Below are 11,438 nucleotides of genomic sequence, written 5' to 3' on the forward strand. Positions count from 1 at the left end.
TTCGTCTGTTTTATTTTTTTTAATTAAATTATCATTTAATTTCTGTTTTCTCTTCTCAGCTGCAGTTGCATCCACCATAAAATTAAGATCTGCTGCTTGCTAGCAAAGGCAAGGTTGAGCTGGTATACAATTGCTGCAACACTCATCAAAGCTGGAAGAAAAATAGACCAGACAGCTATTGCTTCTCTGTGAGCACAGCAGGCATTTTTGCAAGGTGCCTGCAAAGTCATTAGTTTGACTACAGCCCAGATGTACCAGAGAGTATTGTATTTGCAGAGTTAATTAATGGCAAAATGAAATGTTGTAGAAACACAGTGCCAGCTGTCAGGTTTAAGACCTGGCCTTGCTGGTAGAATCGACCATTAATTCTAATACTTCATAACATTCCCTTGATGAATCCACTGCCATAGACATCACTTGGGAGCGTGATATGTTACTGGGCCAACTAGTTTTGCAACCCTTTAAATTTTACAAATAAAAATATTGAAAGGTTACATTGATTGGCCATCCTTCACTGCCTGGGCTAATGCCATACTCTGGTAGGCTATTTCATCAATGATCAAGGTAACCAGTAAAAGAAACAAATTCTTCTCTTGAGGTTTATTTCAAGTCCAGGACAATTGTAGCTGTGCATAATATTGTCAGAATTTGTAATTTGCCAATATCAATCTCAGTTCCTATTTCAGCTTGCAAACTCTGGGTTATCTACTCAAGACTATTGAAAATGTTACATGAAAGAAATCTGTTGAGAAAGCTCCACCATTATCCCAACCAATGTTGTACTGTTCCGTGATGCATGTGTGTAATAGCTTGGGCAGTGATTTTCCCCTGATTTGTTCCAAAGTGTCTCCATGTCTTGAATTCTTATAGAGAATGGGAAATGGTAATGAACATTTGAGAAATAATATGCAGGAGGAACTCAATGGGTGGAGCCACATCTGAGGAGGGAAGCAGTTGCCCATGTTGCAGGTTGTAACCCTGTATGACTTCTAAGAGTGGAGAGAATAAAGAGGCGAAGGTGAGTGGTGAAGAAAGAAGTCAAGATGACTTGGGGACTGAAGACGGGTGTAAGCTGACATGCAAGCTGTACGGAGAAGGGTAGCAGGGTGGGAGTTGGGAGACAGTGGCTCATGAATGACGGAGGCAGACAAAAAAGTCCTCCAATTAAAAAAAGAGTTATGATCTGAGGTCCTCCAATTCAAAGGACTTTGAATGTACGAGTTTCTTCTAATTCAGAAGCAGACTCTTTTGACGACCGAGCCCACACTGAAAATGCTGAGTCTATTTACACCAATCCTATCCTGATCCCATTTTAGGAGAATGAGCAAAGAAGAGGCATGTACAATGTAATGTAGGGAAGAGTATGGCTATGCACTTTGGCAGAACAACCAAAGCTGTATACTATTTTCTAAACGTGGAACAAATTCAGAAATCAGAGGTGCACAGGGATATAGGATTCCCTAATAATTAGCTTGCAGATTGAGTAAGGAGTAGGATATAAAAGCAAGGTGTAATGCTGACCTTTTATAAGGTATTACTCTGTCCATATTTGGAGTTTTGTGAGTGGTCTTCAGTTACATGTATAAGAATGGATGTGCTGGCATCGGAGAGGGTCTGTAGAGGGCTTACGAGAATGATGCTAGGAATGAAAGAATTAATGTATAAGAAGTGTTTGGCTCCGGGCCTGTACTCATAAGAGCTTAGAAGAATGAGGGGAGATTTTATTGAAACCTACTGATATTGAAAGGCCTAGATATGAGTAGATGTTTCCAATAGAGGAAGAGTCTAGGACCAGAGGGCACAGCCCCAGAATAGAAGGATAACGAGAAATTTATTTAGCCAGAAGGAGGGGAAACTGGAATTCATTGCCACAGGTGGCTCTGGAGGCCAAAAGGCATTGGGTGCATTTAAAATGGTGGTTGATAGCTTCTTAATTAGTATGATTACTGGGAGATTGAGATTGAGAGGGAAAATAAATCAGCCATGATGGAATGGCAGGTCAGACATGATGGGCCAAATGGCCTAATTCTGCTCCTATGTCCTGTAGTCATATGGAAAATTACACCAAAAAGAGAGAATATGCAAACTCCACACTGACAGTACAAGAGGTCACTACTGAACATGGGGCAGTGAAGCAGTCACCATACCAGCTATGCCATTATGCCTCCTTCAAGATGGTTTGATGTGATTGTTCCTTATATAATGAATCTTTTGAAAGTTCTGTCTAGTGTGGCAGACCGTAGCAGCCTATGTATTTTCTATTCATAATAGAACATCAGAAGAATACAATAACTGACTGGGTAACCTCCTATTATCATAAATGCTTTCCTATGAATTCAAGTTCATATAAGGAAATTAAATAACCAAAAGCTAAGCAGCAATATGATAGTTTCAAGAGAGGATATTTAAGCACATTCCTTTGTTTCAGAGAACTACAAAGATCAATCTACTCCCCTCTTCTCCCAGCTCCAAATTACAATCTGTGGTTCATTTGCAGGCTTTCTAAATGGGGATAATTATTTTCATTTGATTCCTACTTAAAGTGGTTTGTACAAGAGCAAGGTGAGGCCATTAGATGTGGCAAGCTTAATTGTTTGATATAGATTGACCCCAGCAATTGCTCTTCTCACCAATTCTCTCAAGGAGCCACACTTAATTGCTTCATGAACTCACTTAACCAATGACACATTCAGTGTACTTCCATGGTAACAGCTAACATTCAATGACAGTTTGTGTGGAGATGTTCTAGCTGTTCTGAACGTTGTTACTGACTTTGTGAAACATTCACCCTGGAGCTGAAGTAGGCAACAAGAGATAGCCTGTTCAGTACTCAGGAACCCCAGTTTGGTCTTCCATTCTAAGTGTCCAATTTACTCTAGCCCCTCTATGCCAAAGTTGAATGTACTGCCCTCTCATTTTTAGCACATCCCTTCCGCAACACATGCATGGTTCATATTTATTCCAAGGTAAATGGAAACTCTGGTGTACTTTAAAATTTGCCTTCCAAAGCGAGCACAATTGATTTTTTTTTTCAGTTCAAAATCCTGGCACCTGGAATCCTTGGATATTCATTACTCTCCTTCCAAAAGCAGTCAGGTCTTTGCTCATTCTATTTGGGTTCTGACTAAATCCCTGTGGAGGAAAGCAGTGGTTTATATTCTTCTGATATTGAACCCAGGTCTTTCACTGTTTTGCAGTAACTGACAGTTATGCAGAGTTATCACAGTTTAACAAATATTTCCAACATTTCATTTAGCACATCTTTGCTCCAACTCCAATTACTACACATCATTCATATTGAATGCCCCCTTGTAGAAAGCAAGTAAATTGCCTAAAGTATTGATTTCCTATTGAGTTTCCATGTTGCCTTTCATAAATCATGCCAGCACAGTGGCACTGTAGGTTGTGTTGCTGACTTTTGGTCTATGTGGTGATTGCATGCCCTCCCTATAGTTTCTCTTGAGTACTCTGGTTTCTTTCCATATTCCTAAGACTTGATGGTGGTTAGGTTGATTGGACACTAGATTACTCCTAATGAACCTGTGTGGAAAGAGAAGCAGGGAGACATTAATGGGCATGTGTGAGGTTACAGGGAAATAAGTGGAGAAATGGGATTAATTTGAGACTTGATGGGCTGATCTTTTATTTTATAAGAAAATACAGAAGTATGGATGGTAAAACTGTATGTGGCCCCTAAATTAGAGTTTCTTCACAGTTTATTTTCTGTTCATTAACATACTATATCTAACAAGTGTTTAACTGCTTAAAACCCTTAATATAGAGTCTTGACAAAAATCTTATCAAAGAAAAAATATGCAATATCAGTGTAATTTTCCCATCCTATCATGCCTTTTAACAAGTGAAGCCCACAAGCCTTAGTGAAGACTGTGACCAGCCTTCAATCATCCTTGCTAATTGTTCGGAAAAAAAAAGGTTGCTCATTCAGTTGAGCTTCTCAAATGATTGTAAAGGCATCACTGATGGATGATGTTAAAATGGGGCTATTTCATGACAAGTTCTTTTAAGTAAAAGTGACAAGGGGCACTTATTGAACCAGTACCAAATGAAACAAACTTACCAAATTATATAAATGCATTAGTTATATCTTTTTGCATCTGAATGAATAGCTATATTGTGCTGCTATAATTCTATCAGACATTTGTAAGTTTAATGCTTTGATCCTCAGAGAATGGCTCGTCTGCCAAAATACTGGATTCACTAGAATTCAACAATCAGGAAACATCCTGATCTATCGCTGTGAGAAATGTAAAGCTAATTGTAAGCTACCTTTATAATGTTCTGTAATAGATACAGCAAGATAATGATCCCTCACCATCATGAGTGCGAAAAGATGTGTCTCCACTGTCTTCTATGGCTTTTTATTCCTATGTGATTTGACTCATGTTTCATATAGGGATGAAAGCCATGAAATACACTGTGAGTGATCCAACAGACGATGCAGCAACTTCCCACATGGAGTGTCACTCAGGAGATACTTGATAATTTTCTGCCAGAAAAAGAAGCGTGCTGCTAATGTGAACCGTGGCGTTGTGGATGTTGACAACTCAGCAGCTTGTGCCTCACATCCAAGCACTGTGATGATGACAAAGCAGCTGATACCATTTCAGCCTCGAACTTGTATCCAGAAATCTCACACTAATCAATGATCCCAGTCAGCTAACAAACCAGGGAGATCTTGCTTTGGTTTTCATTCTGCCCTAAGGATAAAAAAATCCAATGAGGATTTGTGCTCCTCCCCAGGAGAAATTTATCCCCAGGATAAATTTATGATGCCAGGCAGCTGAGATCAGGTAACATGGCATAATTCTGATAGTCTATGTTCATGTGAACAACTGCTCTCGGGAGGGCAGGGAAAGGAAGTGAAAGGCAAAAGGATAGAGGAGGCAAAAGAGCATAACATGTTGCGAGTAGCATAACAGAGGAAGATAATGGGGAAAAGAAGGTTGTAGCCTATGTAGTTTGACAGCAGAGGCCTACAGAGTGACGTGGAGTTGTTGATTTCCTCAAGTCCTGTGATGCTGTATCAATATTCCTGCTAACAAAGGAGTCTATCCTAGGGGCATTTTGAATTACAGGTAGGTTCATAACCATGGCTTACTCTGAGCATGGACAAGCTGCAGCAAGTACATCTGAAACAGGTTTTACAGTACTGTTCAGAGAAGACTTCCTGAAGCAAACGTAAGCTCTGCAGACCAAATGTTAACACTGTTCCTGTGGACAATGGACAGACCAGGAATACACAGGTTTTCCAGGGAGAAGATTCCCAAAAAATAATCTGACTTTGCTTATGCAAATACTTTGCATTTCAAAATGCAAACAATATCAAGATTCTATTTTTATTACGTATAAAGTGGGCACTGTGAGATTAATTCAGTTTCTGTAAACACTCTGAAACATATTTTAAGACAATTCGAGTGCATAAGTATGTGTTTTCTTCCCAATATAGGTCATGATTCAACCAGTTGAAGCACTTCTGAAAATCCCTTTGGTGATTGTTGTTCTCTGTATAGAGCTAAATGCTTTGGAAATTGAAGATAATAAAGTGATAATAGCTCATTTCTGTCCAGATAGTAATAAGGGAAATAGAACTGATTTCATGTTGGTCAGGGATGCAAGACTGCCATTTGCTATACACAGGGTGAAGCCATAGTTTGGTTAAATAGCTGGGCACAGATAACTAAGCTGACACTCCAATGTTATAATGACAATATACCACACTCCTTGAGTTTAATCTTTTGGATGAGGCATTGAATCTGAAACCAGTCTTCTCTGTTGAATGGGAGTTTGTTTCCAAGGCATGATTTTGAAAAGTAGGGGATTTATCCCCAGTGTTATGGCCATTAGTAATCCTGTATGCAACATGTCATGAACTTAATTTTTCATAATGATTATGTGATTTTCAGAAATCAGTGGAATCAATTGCTTAAAAGTTGAGCATTACTGTTTAGTATATTAACCATGCACAGCGCATAGTGCTAATGGCCAAACTGATTTGTGAAATTATGCAAAAATCAATGATATGCATACAGATTAATTCAAAAGGTGGAGCATGTGTGGTTTAGGTCATAAGCTGCCTGTCACAATCACAGCTGCTACACGTTTTTTCTGCTCATCACTTGAACACAGGTCACCGATTAAGGAACTCTCTTCCTGTGGCTGTCAGTTGGAGTGAAGGTGAGGGGATAATAGGTGGGTGAATTGGGGTTTAGAGGAAATGCAGGGGCACACTGCATGGAACTCTACACATTTCCCTGGCCTGATCAATTCCCATGCCATAGTCTCCAGTATGATGTGCACACTGATTAAAGGGCCAATTTGTGCTGCATGCCAGGTAGTTTGAGTGAAGGGACTTGGATCACTGGTGGGGTTTGAGGCTTGAGGGAGCACCAAAGAAACATGTTACAGAAAGCCAACCATTGGACAGTGCCACTGCTAGATGCAGAGCCCAGAACATTAATGTGGAAGTCCAGGCTTTTAGAATCCCATGGTTCTGCATAGCTCATTCAGTGCAGATCAGAGTTGCGGAGCTGCAATCTGAACTGACCTATCTGGTGCCTCAGTACTGCTTTCATACACAAAAATGGAAAATGTTGGAAACACACAGCAGGTCAGGTATTTGAATTTATTTAAATCTTGCATCTGTCCCACAACGTGAATGAATAAAAATCTTTGCACTATGACTCCATCGCAATGTACAGACATGCAAATTTATAAGTCTAATGGCTTATAAAAAGAAGCTGCCCCGTGGTCTGTTGGTCCTGGCTTTAATGCTGCGGTAATGTTTGCCAGACAGAAGCAGCTGAAACAGTTTTTATGGTCAGGGTGACTGGTGTCCTCAATGATCTTCAGGCCTTCCTTACACACCTGCTGTTGTAAATGCCCTCACTGGAGGGAAGTTCACAGCCACAGATGCTCCAAGCTGACTGTTGCACTGTCTGGTCTACTGTCTGGACAATCTTGATCAACCTTGTCCAGTGATCAAGGTTGGTGCAGTTCCCGTACCAGGTGGTGATACAGCCAGTCAAGATGCTCTCAATGATGCCCGTGTAGAAGGTCTTGAGAATTTGTGGGTTTGTGCTGAAGTCTCTGGAAAAAGAAACAGTTAAGGTTTCAAGTTCAACAATTGCCCAGAACAGTTTTAGTTCAGATTTCCAGCCCCTGTGATTTAAAAAAAAAAAATTCATCTTTTTTCACACGACTTGCACCTAAAGGAAAGCTTGGGCACCCACATTCTAAAAATGTGTTCCAACTAGGTAAAGCTTCAAAGATATGAACTGACTTTAAAAATTTTTTTTTCATATGACTCTTTTCTCCAGAATGAACGATCCAACCATTGAAAATGACCCTAAAACACCCTATTGCCAAACCAAAGGCATGTTCATTCAATGTTTGATTTCCTGCACAGCATCAGAGGAGTTGGACAGACCAAGAATATAAACAATGGGTTACTGATGAAGAGTCAGTGCATTGTGTCAGTGTGTACTTATATGAATATTCTTGCCACAATCATAACACAATTTTATATATATAAAATTCATTCACACACACAACAAAACATAGGCTAAATCAGATATAGACATTGATATGGTTTGTTACTTGGGTGTTTGAGGAGTAGATATGTAATCAGAAATCAATTTTCCTCAGAATAACAGCCAGAGAGGAATGATGTTACTTGAGACAAGCATTTCATGGTTACATTCACATTTTTTCTGCTCTATACTTTATTTTTAATGGTCTTGAAACTTGGATGATGAGATTATCATCAGAACAGCATAGATGATTGAACCCTTTCTGTCTTAGCAGCTCAGTATAAGACCTAATAATAATACAAGCGAAGAAAGAGCAATACAGATTAAAAATGACAATATTAAAGGGCATCAAGTAAGTAGTTTAAACTACCAGCCTCATAATCTAGAAACTTGTTAATGGACTGATATGAGTTCAAGTTCCATTTTAACAGCTGGAGATTTTAAATTCAGTCAATTAAGTAAATCTGGAATTTAAAAGGTCCCATTTAGTTCATGGTTGTTTGACCATGCAGTTATCAAATTTTCAAGAAAATGCCTCTGTTCTTTAAGGAAAGGTGTTTGCCTTTCTCAGCGAGTGTGTGTGTGATTAAAACAGAATGATGGAAGAACTCAGCAGGTCCTCTTATGGTGTCTTTGGAGAGGAATAAACAATCGTTTCAGGCTGAGACTTCTTGGCCAGAACTGTTGACTGTTTATTCCCTTCCATGGAGGCAGCCTCCATAGAATATTCAAATAAAAGCCTGATATATTCATATCTATAGCACTTATACATCTGTAAAGCCAGGGAAGATCACCATTTTGATGACATAATGATTCTGACCTCAATGAAGTCTGATGTCATCAAGTAAAGGAATCGCCTGCTGATGATCCCAGTCACCTCATAAGTTTGTTCTCCTCTTTGAACATCACTTGAAGGGGCAACAGGAAACCAGGGTAGAAATATACTCTAGGCAAAGGATCTTGACATTCCTTTCCAACTGTGGTTAGGATCAGTCCTCCTGGTGGAGATGGTTAAGTCTTGGAGTACTAGACTTAGAGTGTAATTAATTGAATGCAATGACATTGTGAATCTATGACATGGAAAAAGTATTTCCTTTCCATGCAAGGGAATGTTATTTGGCCTAATCCCTCCTAGCTTGTTGTCCATAGGGCTGTAGATCATAATTCTTCATGGCACATCTATCTCCTGTTAAAATGTGATGAGTATTATTGCTTCTACCACTCTTGGATAATGAATTCCAGACCTCCTCCACTTGAAGATTTTATTTTTGATTCCCCTTCCTGCTAATCCTGCTATCTATCAGTTTAAATCTATACATCTGGTTTTTTTTTTGACCGGTCAGCAAAGGGCAGCTGTTCTTCCTCTTCACTCTTTCCAGATCTTTTGTATTTTTTTTTTGTAATTCAATTTTTTATTATTATTCTTATTTTACAAAGCAACACAGCATATCACAGAGAAGATACAGTACAGCTTATTTACACAGCTGTCCCATGACAGGAAAACATATAAAACCAAGAAACAGAAAAAAACTTCTAATTTAAGTTTAAATTAACATACTCCCAAAATTGATCCCACGTATCTTGCACTTTTCCCTCATTGTTAATTCTTCCCAACATGTGTTCATATGATGAAATGAACCATTTCCTCAGTCCATTCCCTCACAGTGGGACATCTGGTTTTTTTTTCCAGTTTTGCAATATAATTCTTGCAGCTGTGATGAGACCCACCTTTAAAATAGTAAATTTGTCATTGTTTACATCAGGTATCATTGTCCTATCACCCAGGAGACAAAGCACTGGGCATAAGGGCAGTGTAGGACATGACCAATTCCCCAACAAATCAAGAACTTTACACCAAAATGGACGAACCATGGAACACTCACAAATCATGGGAAAATATGTGCCCACCTCATTTTTACATGTCCAGCATAAATGATTATCAACAATCCCTATTTTATAGAGTCTAGTTGTTGTCCAATAATAATCTGTACACTATCTTATACTGAATAAATTTCTCTCTTGCTTCCCCAATATGTCTACCCACATTTGATAAAATATTTGACCATTCATTGTCTTCAATATCGCTTCCAAGATCCTTCTGTCATACTGCTTTGAGATTGTTACACGGTTCACCTACAGAGTGCTTGAACTTTCTATAAAACACTGATGCTTTATGAACGTCCTGTGGTAGTGTAAAGTATTCAGTTAAAGGATTACTTTGTGGGCCACCAATCTTGAATGTGCTACGAATGCAATGTCTTATTTGTAAATACTTCCAGAAATTCCCTTTATCTACAAAGTTATATTTCCACTGCAAATCCACATACAACATAAAAATCCCATTCTCATAGAGATCACCTACTGTATTTACACCTTTAATCTCCCTTTCTTTCCAGTACACCATTCTTTTCCCAATGCATATCGCAGGGTTATTTCAGAGTGAGGAGTATAACTGATTTAAATGTGACATTTTACAAGCTTTATGTATTGTACTCCACACACTCCTTGAGTGAAATAGTATAGGATATAGATTAGTCTTGCTTTCCACATGTGAGAGAATGTTAATGGGAGAATGGTGCAGCTAAGCTCCGTTCTATAACTACCCAATCTAAATCAACATCAGCCCTGTCCCAATGTTTAGCTAACTTGGTCATTTCAAAGGATAAGTCTGGTAGACTGAGCCCACCCATATCCCTGGACATATACATCTTACTCATTTTAATTCTGGGCTGCTTCTTATCCCATAGAAAGTCACTAATAATTTTGTTGTATTGCTTGTAGATCAAATCTGAAATAGTTAAAGGAAGCATCATAGAAAGATAGTTAAACTGAGGTGCTATGACCATTTTAACTACATTGTATTCTTACATAATTAATGACAAATTGACAAGAGCCTCCATTCTAAACAAAATGCCCTAATTTTATTGAATCAGTGTTGCACATACTTCTGGCATACCCCCCCCCCCCCCCCCCCGTTATAGCTTACTGCTTGGCTAGATATGAAAAACGTACCACATGCTTATTTTGAAAGCCACTTCATCTACCTGCCCAGGTATTTCTAAGAATCAGTATACGTACATTTTGAGATCTTCTGGTTATTCCACATTTTTTAATACTCAGTTTTTATTATCTGAGCTTTACTGTCAAGGGTGCCATTTATTCCCAAAATGAGATGCCCTTGACCTGAGAACATTTCAGTGCAAACTACCTGGGTGTAATTGGAGCCACATTTAGGCCAGGCAGTGAAAGGAAGGAATTTAACTGGTGTGCAGCCATTGTAGTCAGTCTACCAACCCAATATATTAACTCACATTTCTATAGATTAAATTTCTTTTGTAACTTCTCATCCCAACTGACTACACTCACCTGGGGGCAAAAGCTTTCTTCCTTCCTGTCAATCAAAATGGCCAACTTTTGTATCCTTTGTAAACTTCTTTATAATAATGCCTGCATTTAAATCTAAATCATTGATTCTTACAACAAAAAAAAGGCTGTATACTACATCTTGATTTATATGACTCTGTCCATTTACCTTTGAAATCACATTGAGTGATTCAATTGGATTCCCCGATACAGATGATCTCAAGCAAAGACAGAGGTGGACATTTACCTGATACTTGTCAATCGTTGTCAGGAATGGTATCCACAGTTATTAGGATTGAGGTTGTTTTCTATTTTGGAATTACCTCCTTTTATTTCTGCCAATTTTGGAAATAAATATAGAGACACTGCGGAACTTCAATCAGACCCATTGGACATGAAATTTGCAATTTTTCTTGGCTTCTCACATTGTGTAGTATGCAGTCTCATTAAAGCTTCAGCTGTGGCTTCACTAGCTTATTACACTATTTAATGATACACTTGACATTGCTTTGTCTTCCTCGTTGA

Source organism: Hypanus sabinus, chromosome 19 (assembly GCF_030144855.1).
Source record: "Hypanus sabinus isolate sHypSab1 chromosome 19, sHypSab1.hap1, whole genome shotgun sequence".
Taxonomy (NCBI): domain Eukaryota; kingdom Metazoa; phylum Chordata; class Chondrichthyes; order Myliobatiformes; family Dasyatidae; genus Hypanus; species Hypanus sabinus.